The sequence below is a fragment of the Oryx dammah genome, unplaced genomic scaffold (genome assembly GCF_014754425.2).
Source record: "Oryx dammah isolate SB20612 unplaced genomic scaffold, SCBI_Odam_1.1 HiC_scaffold_26, whole genome shotgun sequence".
Classification (NCBI taxonomy): Eukaryota; Metazoa; Chordata; class Mammalia; order Artiodactyla; family Bovidae; genus Oryx; species Oryx dammah.
This window is the reverse complement of record NW_024070210.1, coordinates 40,137,557-40,150,276: the sequence shown is the minus strand read 5'-3', so window position 1 is coordinate 40,150,276 and position 12,720 is coordinate 40,137,557.

The following is a 12,720-nucleotide window of genomic DNA, read 5'->3' as shown; positions in this document are numbered from 1 at the left end:
TGTGTGTGTGTGTGTGTGTGTGTGTGTGTGTGTGTGTGTGTGTGTGTGTGTTGGGGTTGGAAGGCTGGAATGCAAATGAAACTAGACGTTTTTGCAGAAATTAAGCAATTACTATTCGCTGATATAAGGTCAATTCGTAAGTGACCCCTTAACAGCATCAAAGCATATCACTCAGAAATTAAAACAATAACCACCTCACTGAGCAAGAAGATATATTTATTTTGTTGAAGCATCTGAGAGTTCTGTGACCCTTTCAGCTAAGCCAAACTGTCAAAGACAGGGCCCACGTGCCCATCAGCCCCAGGAGGGACCCAGAAACCTCCATCCCCTGCAGTTCATGGGTTCTGACAGCAAAGTGAATCACTTCTGGGGAAGACAATGACTTGTTTACTTTTCGCTGAATTGAAGATTGAAGATATTTCATAACAGGATCTGGGAAAATTTGCCAGATGTTTCATTCCTCTGTGTTCTTCTGGCAGGTCTACAAGATATAATGCTGAGAAAGGCTAATAAATCAAGATAGGTATGAAAAGCTTAGGGACAAAATTCATAAAAACTTGAGCTGCAGGAGGCCACCTTTCTTCTAGCTGCTCAAATATGAAATTTCCTTATTTTTTGATGCTTCCAGGTGAGCTAATAAAGACTGTAGATCTCACTTTTGCTCATTTCTCCTCCCCTTTTCCTCATTTCTCCACCCCTTTTCCTCTCTCCCTCCTTCCTTTCTGGTCCAATTTTGCCCATCTAAGAACGTCTAAATCTAGAATAAGAAATGTGTGTTATCTAAACTACTCAAAAAGGGTGAGCACATGACTATTCATATATAAACCACAGCTTGGAATGTAGCTTCAACTTGAGGTCTTGTTCACTTGGCCGGAGGAAAGTTACACAGGAACAAAGCTTGGGATGCTTTAAAATAACAAATTCATTTTGCCAGGGACAAGCACTGAATGGAAAGTTTTCGGCTTATTTTCCTTTTCTTCCTCCCTAGACTTTTGAGGTGCTAGCGAACTGTGGCATTAAGTAATGGAACATTGGTGCAGACTTTATATGAATGATCTGTTACTTTGGACCACTGTCTGTGTTGCAGTGACTGTAATCCCAGTTGTCTCAGTTATCTACTGCTGTATAACACCACCCTAAAATGCAGTGGCTTAAAACAATAAACAGATTATCTCACAATTTCTGCTGGTCAGGAGTTTGGGAGTTGCTTAGCTGGTGGTCTGGCTTGGGATCTCCTGTGAAGTGACAGTCAGGATGTTGAGTGGGGCTGCCAACAGTCAAGGTCTGACTGGAGCTGCTTCCAAGATGGCGTACTCACATGGCTGCTGGCTGGAGGCCTTGGTTCCTTATTCTGTGGAATTTTCCACAGGCTGCCTGAGAGTCCCCATGCCATGGCAGCTGCCCACCACCGCCACCATCACCCCACCCCGCCCTGGAATGAAAGCTTCAAGTAAGAGGGTGAAAGAGAACAAGCATGAGGCCACAGACTCTATAATCTGGACTCCAAAATCACACACCATGTGCTTCACTTTATTTGTTAGAAACAAATAACATAGTCCAGCCCACACTTAAGGGGAATTAGTCCCCATTTCTAAAAGGGTGAAGTAGAAAAGAATTTGTGGTCTTATCTTAAAATCACTTCACTGGTGGAGTTCAGTTCAGTTCAGTTCCGTCGCTCAGTCATGTCTGACTCTTTGCAACCCCATAAATTGCAGCACGCCAGGCCTCCCTGTTTATTACCAAACATCCAGCCATCTCATCCTCTGTTGTCCCCTTCTCCTCCTGCCTCCAATCCCTCCCAGCATCAGAGTCTTTTCCAATGAGTCAACTCTTCACATGAGGTGGCCAAAGTACGGAGTTTCAGCTTTAGCATCAGTCCTTCCAAAGAACACCCAGGACTGATCTCCTTTAGAATGGACTGGTTGGATCTCCTTGCAGTCCAAGGGACTCTCAAAAGTCTTTTCTAACACCACAGTTCAAAAGCATCAATTCTTCGGCGCTCAGCTTTCTTCACAGTCCAACTTTCACATCCATACATGACCAATGGAAAAACCACAGAAATTTCTAATTTGTGCAGCTAATAGGGAGACATCAATAAATAGACTAAATTAAAATGAAGACGAAAAGGAAAAAGGAAAGTGTAATTCTGTTCCTGTCACTCTTTTTTAAAGTTAATGTTTATTGGACTATAGTTACTTTACAGTGTTGTGTTGGTTTCTTGCTATATAATAAAGTGAATCAGTTATACATATATCCCCTCTTTTCCAGATTTCCTTCCCATTTAGGTCAGCACAGAGTATTGAGCAGAGATCCCTGTGTTGTACAGTAGGTTCTCATTAGTTATCTATTTTATACGTGTGCTCAGTCCTGTCTAACTCTTTGTGACCTATGGACTGTAGCCCACCAGGCTCCTCTGTCCACGGGATTCTCCAGGCATGAATACTGGAGTGGATTGCCATTCCCTTTTACAGGGGATCTTCCCAACCCAGGGATCAAACCCCTGTCTCCTGTATTTCCTGCATTAGCAGGCAGAGTCTTTACCACTGAACCATCAGAGAAGCCTCATTTTAGTGCCAACAAAGGTCTATCTAGTCAAAGCTATGGCTTTTCCCAGTAGTCGTGTATGAATGTGAGAGTTGGACTATAAAGAAAGCTGAGCAGTGAAGAACTGATGCTTTTGAACTGTGATGTTGGAGAAAATTCTTAAGTCCCTTGGACTGCAAGGAGATCCAACCAGTCCATTCTAAAGGAAATCAGTCCTGAATATTCATTGGAAGGATTGATGCTGAAGCTGAAACTCCAATACTTTGGCCACCTGATGGGAAGAACTGACTCATTTGAAAAGACCCTGATGCTGCGAAAGATTGAAGGCAGAAGAAGGGGATGACAGAGGAGGAGATGGTTGGATGGCATCACCAACTCGATGGACTTGAGTTTGAGTAACCTTTGGGAGTTGGTGATGCACCAGGAAGCCCGGTGTGCTGCAATCCATGGGGTTGCAAAGAGTCAGACACGACTGAGCAACTGAACTGAGTGTGTATATGTCAGTCCCAGTCTCCCAGTTTTCATCCCACCCCCTCTTCCTCCCTTGGTAACTATAAGTTTCTTCTCTACATATTCACTCTTTATCCTGCTCTACTCACTTCTATCCTAAGCCCATCCCCATTCCTTAAGCCATTCTGATACGGTCCACAGCTTTAAGGAACTTCTCCCTGACTCCAGCTGTTGATCTTACAGTTGCTGAGATCTTATGACATTCTCAACTTCTTTAGGTAATAGGACTCAACACAGGCCAAGCCCCAGGTGCCCTTGAGGCCTTGAGTTTATAAGAGAGCTGAGAATCTATGAATTTAGAGGACAAGGTAATGTGATATGTAAGGAGGAGAGAAATTCTTCCCATTTGTGATCCTCTTTTACCTCATGTCTCCTAGTGTTCTCCGAGGCATTGCTAAAGCTTCCCAGAAGATCCTCTTGGTTCCTTCCAATGACGAGAGCAGGCAGTCTCCCCTCTGTGGGCCCAGCGTATCTGCCTTCTCACTCATCACTCCCTCTGCGTCTCTTCTGAGCTCCCTGGGTGCAAGGCTTCCGGGCTCTGCTGAAGAACAATCATGATACTAAATCACTCTGCCCATTATCATCCAGACTCTGCCCATGGACATCTTTACATCCCACCAGGAAGTCTGTTCTGATCAGCCATTTGCTGACGTCTTTTCATACTTACAACAGGCAAGAAAAGTGGCTTCAGGGACCAGCCACTCACACAGTGCAGTCAGTCCTAATGGCCTTATCACTCGGCTACCTGCTCCTCCTTCCCACAGGGAACACCAGTTAGCGTGTGTGAGCCAGAGAGTCTGGCTGAACCATCCTATTACTGTTTTATATAAAGCACTTACTGAATTCCTAGAGGGAAGAGGAGTCTCCAAGGGGGACTTGTCTCATTAAACTGCTGCTTGCTTTCCAAGCAGCCAGAGAAGAACTGAAAGGTGGTGAGCAGAGAGGCAAGACCTTCAGGGAGCTCAGTGGTACTAATGCGCTAAGCTGTGGGCACGTAAAGGGGAGCAATCTCAGAAGGGAAAATGAGAAATATGCTCTTCTCCTTTGTCCCCTTTAATGAGGCTGAAGAAAAAACAAAGACATATTATCGAGTGATAAAAATACACCCAATATCAAAGTTCCTAGGTTCCTGTACCTAAAAACTCTTTAGGATTGGTTTTTTCCTTTTTCTGTTCTTTCTCTTTTCAAATAAAGAAAATTCTTCTTCTGTCTCTGCTCTATGGAATTCTCTACTTAGCCCCAGATAGATAAAATGACTTCTGAAATGTACTCTCTTAAAAGCCTAGAGAAGAAAGAACACAAATTTCTTTAAAAAGCTTCTGGCCATGATGTCTTTCAACTCTCATTTACAGAAACCATTCACAGGAACCCTCTGGAAAACGTTTCTTTGCTGAGACAGCACCACAGAAATCAAGCCAACTCCCAGGGTGACAGGATGCTGTCTGCAGAGAACTTGGGGCCTACATTTGCAAAGCTTTCCAGAGCAGACGGGTGCATCTGGAGGCAATGCACAGCAGGTGTCAGATTGTTAGGTGCTTCAGTCTACCGGCAAGGCCAAGTCTGCAGGAAGAGAAGGGAGCCCTCTGCATCATGGAGGACAGTTGGGGTGCAGCGATTTCTGAATATTATCCTGCCTCAGAATAGTGCGGGCAAGCTCCTACATCTCGCCTCCATCGAGGCTGCTCGGCACAGAGAGGGGAGGTCTAATTCTCCTTTCTCTAATAGGAGTGGTTAAGTGAGCATTTATACGAGGCAGTCAGAAGAAAGTGTGTATGTGCACCAGTCTCCCCTGTTCATAGGATTCTCCAGGCAAGAATACTGGAGTGCGTTGCCTTGCCCTCCTCCAGGGGCTCTTCCCCACCCAAGGATCGAACCAGCGTCTCTAAGTCTCCTGGATTGGCAGGTGGGTTCTTTACCACTAACACCACCTGGGAAGCCCATCTAGTAGCACCTCCTTCCAATATCTGAGAACTCCTAGATACCTATGACCTCAGAAAGGGCAGGCTGCACTTGAAACAAAAGGCTTTGCTGACCTTCCTTTCCCAGGATGTGATTTCTTCCTTTGGCAATGGTAGAACCATAGTAATTAGGGCTGAAGAGCTGTAGTTTTTAGGGCTGAAAGCAAATATTCTAGTACTCCCTATTTAGGACATTCGGTAGAACTCTTTTGCCTCACCCACTTTGAAATGAGCTGTGCCCATCTGACCTGCTTTACTCACTAAAATATGGGTGGAAATAATTGTACTATCTCCTATGAGGCTTTAAGAGTTACTATATAATTCAGCACCTCTTCTTTTATCTGCCAAGGTGACTGGCAATGGCCAGATGATGGTGGCTTCCAAAGTGGGGATGACTTGGAGCAGAGTCCCTGCCAACAATTGATGGACACGGGGAGAGAATGAGAAGTAAGGGTTTACTATCATAAGCTAGTAAGAAAATTGCCTGGTTGTTAATGTAGCACAATCTATGATGTTCTCCTGGACTCTTCCAATCCCTTCTCAGAAGAGGGGAGCTTCTAGCTGCCAGTGGAAGGAGTCTATGCTGGTAGTTCATAGAGAACTCTATAGATGAGGGTTTGAAAAACCTCCTTCTCACTTCCAGTCCAGAAAAATACATATTATCTAGGACACAGGAAAAAACTAAGTTTCTATAAAAATTTAGCTGTATGTAATCTTACTGTGGAAGAATAGAAAATTAACCATTTTTTTCAATGCTTTGTTTAAGTTTATGGTGAGACTAATTTACCTTTCTTCCTAGGCCTATGTGAAACTTACAGCCCTTATAATTTCTTTATATATGCTACTCCCGGGCTTCCTGATAGCTCAGTTGGTAAGGAATTTGACTGCAATGAAGGAGACCCCAGTTTGATTCCTGGGTTGGGAAGATCTCCTGCAGAAGGGAAAGGCTACCCACTGCAGTATTGTGGCCTGGAGAAGTCCGTTGACTATATAGTCCATGGGGTCACGAAGGGTCAGACACGACTGAATGACTTTCACTTTCACTTCGTGCCATTCCCACTTTTTATCTGAATACATTTCATCCCTTGAACAAGATGGAGCTGCAAGATCAGGAGCTAATCATGCTTTACCAGTGATGAAATCTGGCCACATTCTTGTCTAGATCACACTTATTTTCTTAATGAACCTTTCCATCTGTCCTCTGCAGGAGATATTTTGGCAAAGATCTACTTTAGGATCCTTAGGAGTAGACAGAGGATTTCAGACAGTGGCCTGTCACAATTTTATTCTTATCCACTGCAACAGTAGGAACAGTGTGTGAGGGGAGTCTGTAATATGGATCCGTATGCAAGAGCTACTATGATTATGATGGTTTTAAAAACAGGGAAAACCCTTGGATATACATGAAATTGCCCACCTGGGTTTCATAGAGCAGAGCTTAAGGCAGAGTGTAAATGCTAAGGCTTCAATGCGGGGATACAATTCCAGCCACAGACAGTGAGGCAAGTGAAGCAGACAAAGAAAGTAAATCAAAGGCAGGGGCTTCTGAAGCAGCCACAGCTCCACAAGAAAGCAGAATCGGTGCCCCAGGGCTCTGCAGAGGGGCTGCTCTGGTGGCCCAGCGGTTAAGAATCTGCCTGTCAATGCAGAGAACATGGATGGGTTCAATTCCTGGTCTGGGAAGATACCACGTGCCATGGAGCAACTAAACCCATGCTCTGCAACTTCTGAGTCTGTGCTCTAGAGTCTGCGCTTGCAACAAGAGAAGTCACCACAATGAGAAGTCTGTACAGCACAACGAAGAACCAGAGTAGCTAACAATAAATTTAAAAAAACACACACATTTTTTAAGGGCTCTGGAGATGCTGTGAGGAGCCACTGCACCTCAGAACAGTCTGTTGAGGAGAGAACGGGAGCAGTGTTTTCCTGTCAGTCTCTTTCTGCCTCCTGCCTCTTACTGGTCAGCTGTTGTCTCTCTGGGTATCAATCCATCCCTCAGCCCCCAAACGCATACCACCAGCTTGTGTCACTCAGCCCTTCTGGGAGATGGCCAGTTCGCAGCATCGTGCCTCAGAATGTGGAAGACCTTCCAGGAGGCTTCATAGGTCTTACAAGGTCTGAATATGGGGCCCGGGCTGCTGCCAGTGGCGATGGGAAACAGGATGGCAGCAGCCAGACATTAGGGAGCAAAATCCAAGACTCGGCAGGTATGTGGGGCAGAGCCAACTGAGGAGATACATCAGATGCGTCCATCATTGATACCTCATATTTAATTGAAAGCAGTATGATATGTCTATGTGGAGACCATGATTAGAGTCCTCCAAGTTTTATTCAGTTCAGTCGAGTTCAATTCAGTCGCTCAATCATGTCCAACTCTTCGTGACCCCGTGGACTGCAGCACACCGGGCCTCCCTGTCCATTACCAGCTCCCGGAGTTTACTCAAACTCATGTCGGTTGAGCCAGTGATGCCATCCAACCATTTCATTCTCTGTTGTCCCCTTCTTCTCTCGCTTTCAATCTTTCCCAGCATCAGGATCTTCTCCAATAAGTCAGTTCTTCACATTAGGTGGCCGAAGTATTGGAGTTTCAGCTTCAACGTCTATCCTTCCAATGAATATTCAGGACTGATTTCCTTTAGGATGGATTGGTGAAATTCTATTGTATGCAGCCAATTGAATCCTTGCAATTATAGATGATTGTCAACTTGTTTTGGAGGGCTGTGGACCTTCTCAGGAGAAAGCAACTTGGATAAGGTTTAACATTAAGATACTACAAGCTGTGTCAGAACCAGTATACCTTGAATGTCCGATTGGCTGGAAATCATGAGGCCCAGTTGGTCTACTGGAAACTGAGAAGGTGAGACTGAGAAACTGAGTCAGTTCTACAAGAATGGTTGGTAAATCCTCAGTGACAAAATTTTCAAAGACAAAGGACCAGAGATGACACTCATCATATTGCAACCAACTGAGGCTTGCCAACACATAAGCATGCACATTACTCAAATAAACACATACAACCAATGCAATACATTACTGGGCACTGAAATGATTTGAATAGTAGTTATGCCTACTTGACACCAGGAATCATCCAAATATCCAAAATGTGGGTATCATATACATCAATGTGTCTATGATGTATCATATACATCAATGACTTCTCAGAGTGCTTTCCAACCTGCAAGGTTATTTGGAAGTAAAGGTCCTTACGGTTAAGTGTGTTTGGAACTGTACGTGCATTGCCTTGCCTTGGAACATTTAAGAAGCAGAAAGGCTCCAAGGTGTCTTTCTCTAAAGCAGCCTGCTTAAGCTAGGCTTTCCCATACTTCATCACAGACCACTCCTTTTTGCATAACAATTATCCACCTTTCAAGGAACTGTGAGCTCCTTTGAGAACACTTGGGCTAACTCTAGGCTCTTAAGAAAGGCAGTGTGGTTTGGTAGGAATTCAGGTGACTCAGAGCCTGAGAACTGGGCCCTAGGACTGTTTTAGATATTAATGCACTGTGACAAGAAAATCAGGTCATATAACCACACCCTTCCTTGTTTTCCTTGCTTTCCAAATAGAAGATTGTTACAAAATAACATGTAGTAACAAGGCAGGATGTTACAAGGTCAGTAAGGACACCAGATGAAGGAATGAATGTGAAAGCATTTTGGAAATCCAAAGGAAAGAGAAAACCAGTGAACTCCCTACTCTTTTTTTTTTTTTCTGGCCATGCCACATGCCATGCAGGATCTTAGTTCCCTAATCAGGGATTGAACCTGCACCCCTGCAATGGAAGTGCTGAGTCTTAACCGCTGGACTTCAGGGAAGTCCCTTGAACTCTCTTAAAGTGAATGCTATGGTCTATGACAGAGTCAATAAGAGACCTCCTCTTTTTACAAATGAGTCCTGTGTTGATCCAAGCAGGTTTCACCTTTTTCAACAGGCTCTCATATAGTTTTGTTAATGCAGAGCCAAGAAGAGAAGATGTTGAATGGTTGCCAGAGTGAAATGAGGGAGTCCTGCTGCCAGTTTGTCCCCCAAAAGCAGATGCTTAGACCATGGGCTTCCCAGGTGGCTCAGACAGTAAATAATCTGCCTGCAATGCAGGAGACCCCAGTATGATCCCTGCGTCAGGAAGGTCCCCTGGAGAAGAAAATGGCAAGCCACTCCAGTATTCTTGCCTAGGAAATCCCATGGACAGAGGAGCCTGGTGGGTACAGTCCATGGGATTGAAAAGAGTCAGACATGACTGAGCAACTAACACTTTCTTTCACTTTAGACCATATTATTCAAAACCAATTATTTGAAAGCACTGAGTGCTGAATAAATATCACTAAATATATGTGTGGATTCTCTGCTTGGGACCTAGGAAATGAATAATTGAGTTTAAGGTCGACCCCATCCACATATCTCTTCCTGCATGTGTATATCTTCCTGTATGTTCCTTCCAGATAGAAGCAGAAAGAAGAGTGTGTGAATCATAAACCCCTGGAGAAGCAGAACAGGAAGGGGTGTTTGAGCTCATGTTTTCCTCTCTCCATCTGATAGAGAAGTAAATTGAGACCCGAGAGCCACACCAACTGACCTCTGGTCAAGATGACTGTTGGGAGTGGAGCTGGACTCAGTTCCATTTATCCCAAGCCAGTCCTCTGCCATGACACCATGAGCCTCATTTCCTCCTCCCCAGGGATCTGAAAATGTTACTATTGGAGACCCACTAGCCCATTAAATATAAATGAACCACAGAGTCCATTTGTTAGGATGGCATAAAGCCTCCAAAGAGCAGCCATGCAGCAAAGCAGTCTAGCTACCATTTAGACTGGCTTTTCTAGAGGAGAGTTCTATGGAAAGTCCCAGGAGAGATGGGCTGAATCAGGTCAGGTTCCTTAGAAGCAGAGCCTGACACAGGGTAGGGCGGGCAGAGAAGATTAGTGAGGGTGTGCTTTGGCAAGGCCCTGCCTTGGTCTGATCTATGGGAGAAGGTTCTGGAGCACATGTTATGCAGAACAGTTGCCCCCTTTTAGGCAAGGAGGTCAGCTTTCTATATGCCCGTGTATATCAGGTGCTGGCTGTAGGCCTCATTTTCTTGGACAAGACAGCTCCGGTCCTCTGAAGGTGGGTCTCCGGAGAAGAGGGTAGCTATGAGTCATTAACACAGCAAGTGGGGTCAGGGCATCAGCTGGTTAAAGGGGGCTGGGCCCAGCCCGCATAGCATCTACCACAAGAGCAGAGGGTGAGTGCATGGAAGAGAAGAAAGTTACAAAGTGGGCAGAGAGAAAAAAGCAGGTCTGTTGTCATTATCCTGGACATGGGCATTTGCTCAGACCCTTCAAGGCTGAACAGAACAGGCAACCAAGTGAACCATCAGAGGAATGCATCTGTCTTGATTTCCTTCTCTGGTCATTGTCAGAAAGCTAAGAACCTCTCAAGCCTCACATGTCCTTTGAGGGTTCTCCTGCATTTCATTTGTAATAATCCAAGCAGAGTCAACAAGAAGGACAGGTGTGATGCTATGTCTTGATGCCTTGGCAGCCGTCCCTGACCCTCGTGCTTCCCGGAGAAGCCATCCAGAGCTTCCATTCTGCAGAGTGACAGGACAATAATGGCTAGTACTCATGGAATGAAAATGGGGAGTGGTACACTCCTACTTTGACAGATTGAAAGTATTTTTCTCCTGTTGCATCTCGGTTCTCTTTGGTATGTGAGCTTGTGGTTCCAGGCCAAATGAATCTGTGGACAATATTTATTTGCGCACACACATGTCAAAAGTTCTCTGGAAAACAAACTTATTAAGAAAATAGTTTTTGTTTTGGTAAGCTTCAGCCATGATGCTGTATCATAGAATTTTATTGTTGTGAAAGGCTAAAGCCTAAAGGATAAGTTTTTCCCAACTTATTCATTTTTAGAAACTTTTTATTTTGTACTGGGGTATAGCCGATTAACAAAAAAGTTGTGACAGTTTCAGATGAACAGCAAAGGGACTCCGCTTAACATATGCATGGACCCCTTCTCCTATAAACCCCCTTCCCATCCAGGCTGCCACAAAACATTGAGCAGAGCTCCATGTGCTGAATGTAGGTCTGTATGTATGTATTGTATGTAAGTCCTTGTTGCTAATCCATTTTAAATATAGCAGCATAAATTCCCTAACTATCCCTTCCTCCCATCCTTCCCGCTGGCAACAAGAAGTTCCTTCTTAAGGTTTGTGAGTCTGTTTCTGTTTTGTAAGTAAGCTCATTTGTATCATTTCTTTTTAGATTCCATATATGAGTTATCATATGATATTTTTCCTTCTCTGTCTCACTTATTTCGCTCAGTATGACACTCTTTAGGTCCATCCACGTTGCTGCAAATGGCATTATTTCATTCTTTTTAACGGCTGAGTAATGTTGGTGATGGACAGGGAGGCCTGGCGTGCTGAGATTCATGGGGTCACAAAGAGTCGGACACGACTGAGCGACTGAACTGACCTGAATATTCATATATATATATATATATATATATATATATATATCTCACACACCTTCTTTATTCATTCCTCTGTCAGTGAACACTTAGGTTGCTCCCAAGTCTTGGCTACTGTAAACAGTGCTGCTCTGAATATTAAGGTGCATGTACTCTTTCAAATCATGTTTCTCCAGATACATGCCCAGGACTGGTGTGGCAGGGTCATATGCAGTCAGTAGTCAGCTATTTTTAGCTTTTTAAGGAACATTCACACTGTTCTCCACAGCGGCTGTATAAGTTTACATTCCCACCGACAGTGAAGGAGGGCTCCCTTCTCTCCACACCCTCTCCAGCACTTACGGTTTGTAGAATTTTTCATGATAGTCATTCCGGCTGGTGTGAGGTGATATCTCATTGTAGTTTTTATTTGCATGTCGCTAATAACTTACTCATTTTTAAATGGAGAAAACTGAGGCCCAGAGAAACAATTTAATCAAGAACATAAAGTTAGAGAGAGGCAGAGGTTGAGATGGTTGGATAGCATCACTGACTCAATGGACCTGAACTTGGGCAAACTTTGGGTGATGGTGAGGGACAAGGAGGCCTGGCATGCTACAGTCTTTGGGGTAGCAAAGAGCGACTAAACAACAACAATGTAGAATTAGTTCATGGCAGAAACTGTAAGTAGCATTAAAAACAAACAAACAAAAAACAGTAATAACCAGTGAGACTTCTATCGGGCACCAGAATGCAAAGCTTGTGCTGGGAGCCAAACAGATCAAGTCAACCAGGACCCAGCCACTGCCTTCAGGAAGGTACAGTGTGCTAAACACTTCACAGCAGATGCTCCATCTGAGGTCTTCAGGGGATCCAGAGGGGATCCAGGGAGTCAGATATCATGAGCTCAGCCTGGAGAATTTAGGGGAAGTCTGTGTAGGTGAGGAGATATTTATTCTGGGGTTTAGATGCTGACCAGATTTTGAAATTCAGGAAAGGGAGAAAGAAGAAGGGTAAGGAAGATACCTCCACAAAATGCACAGCTTAGATGAAGGCAGAGAGACCGGAAGGAACGGCAGTTTTTAGGGGAAGCATGAATATCTCTGAACAGCTACACAGGAGTGCTGGAAGGGTCTCCGGAGGAGACATGGAGTGGGAGCCACGGGTTTAGAAGCTAAGCCTGGAAGGAGAGGCGGGAGGGGAATGAAGACTGAACTCCCAAAGCAGACTTGCCTTGTGAGCAGAGATTTAATGAGCAAATATTAAGTCCTCTTAATC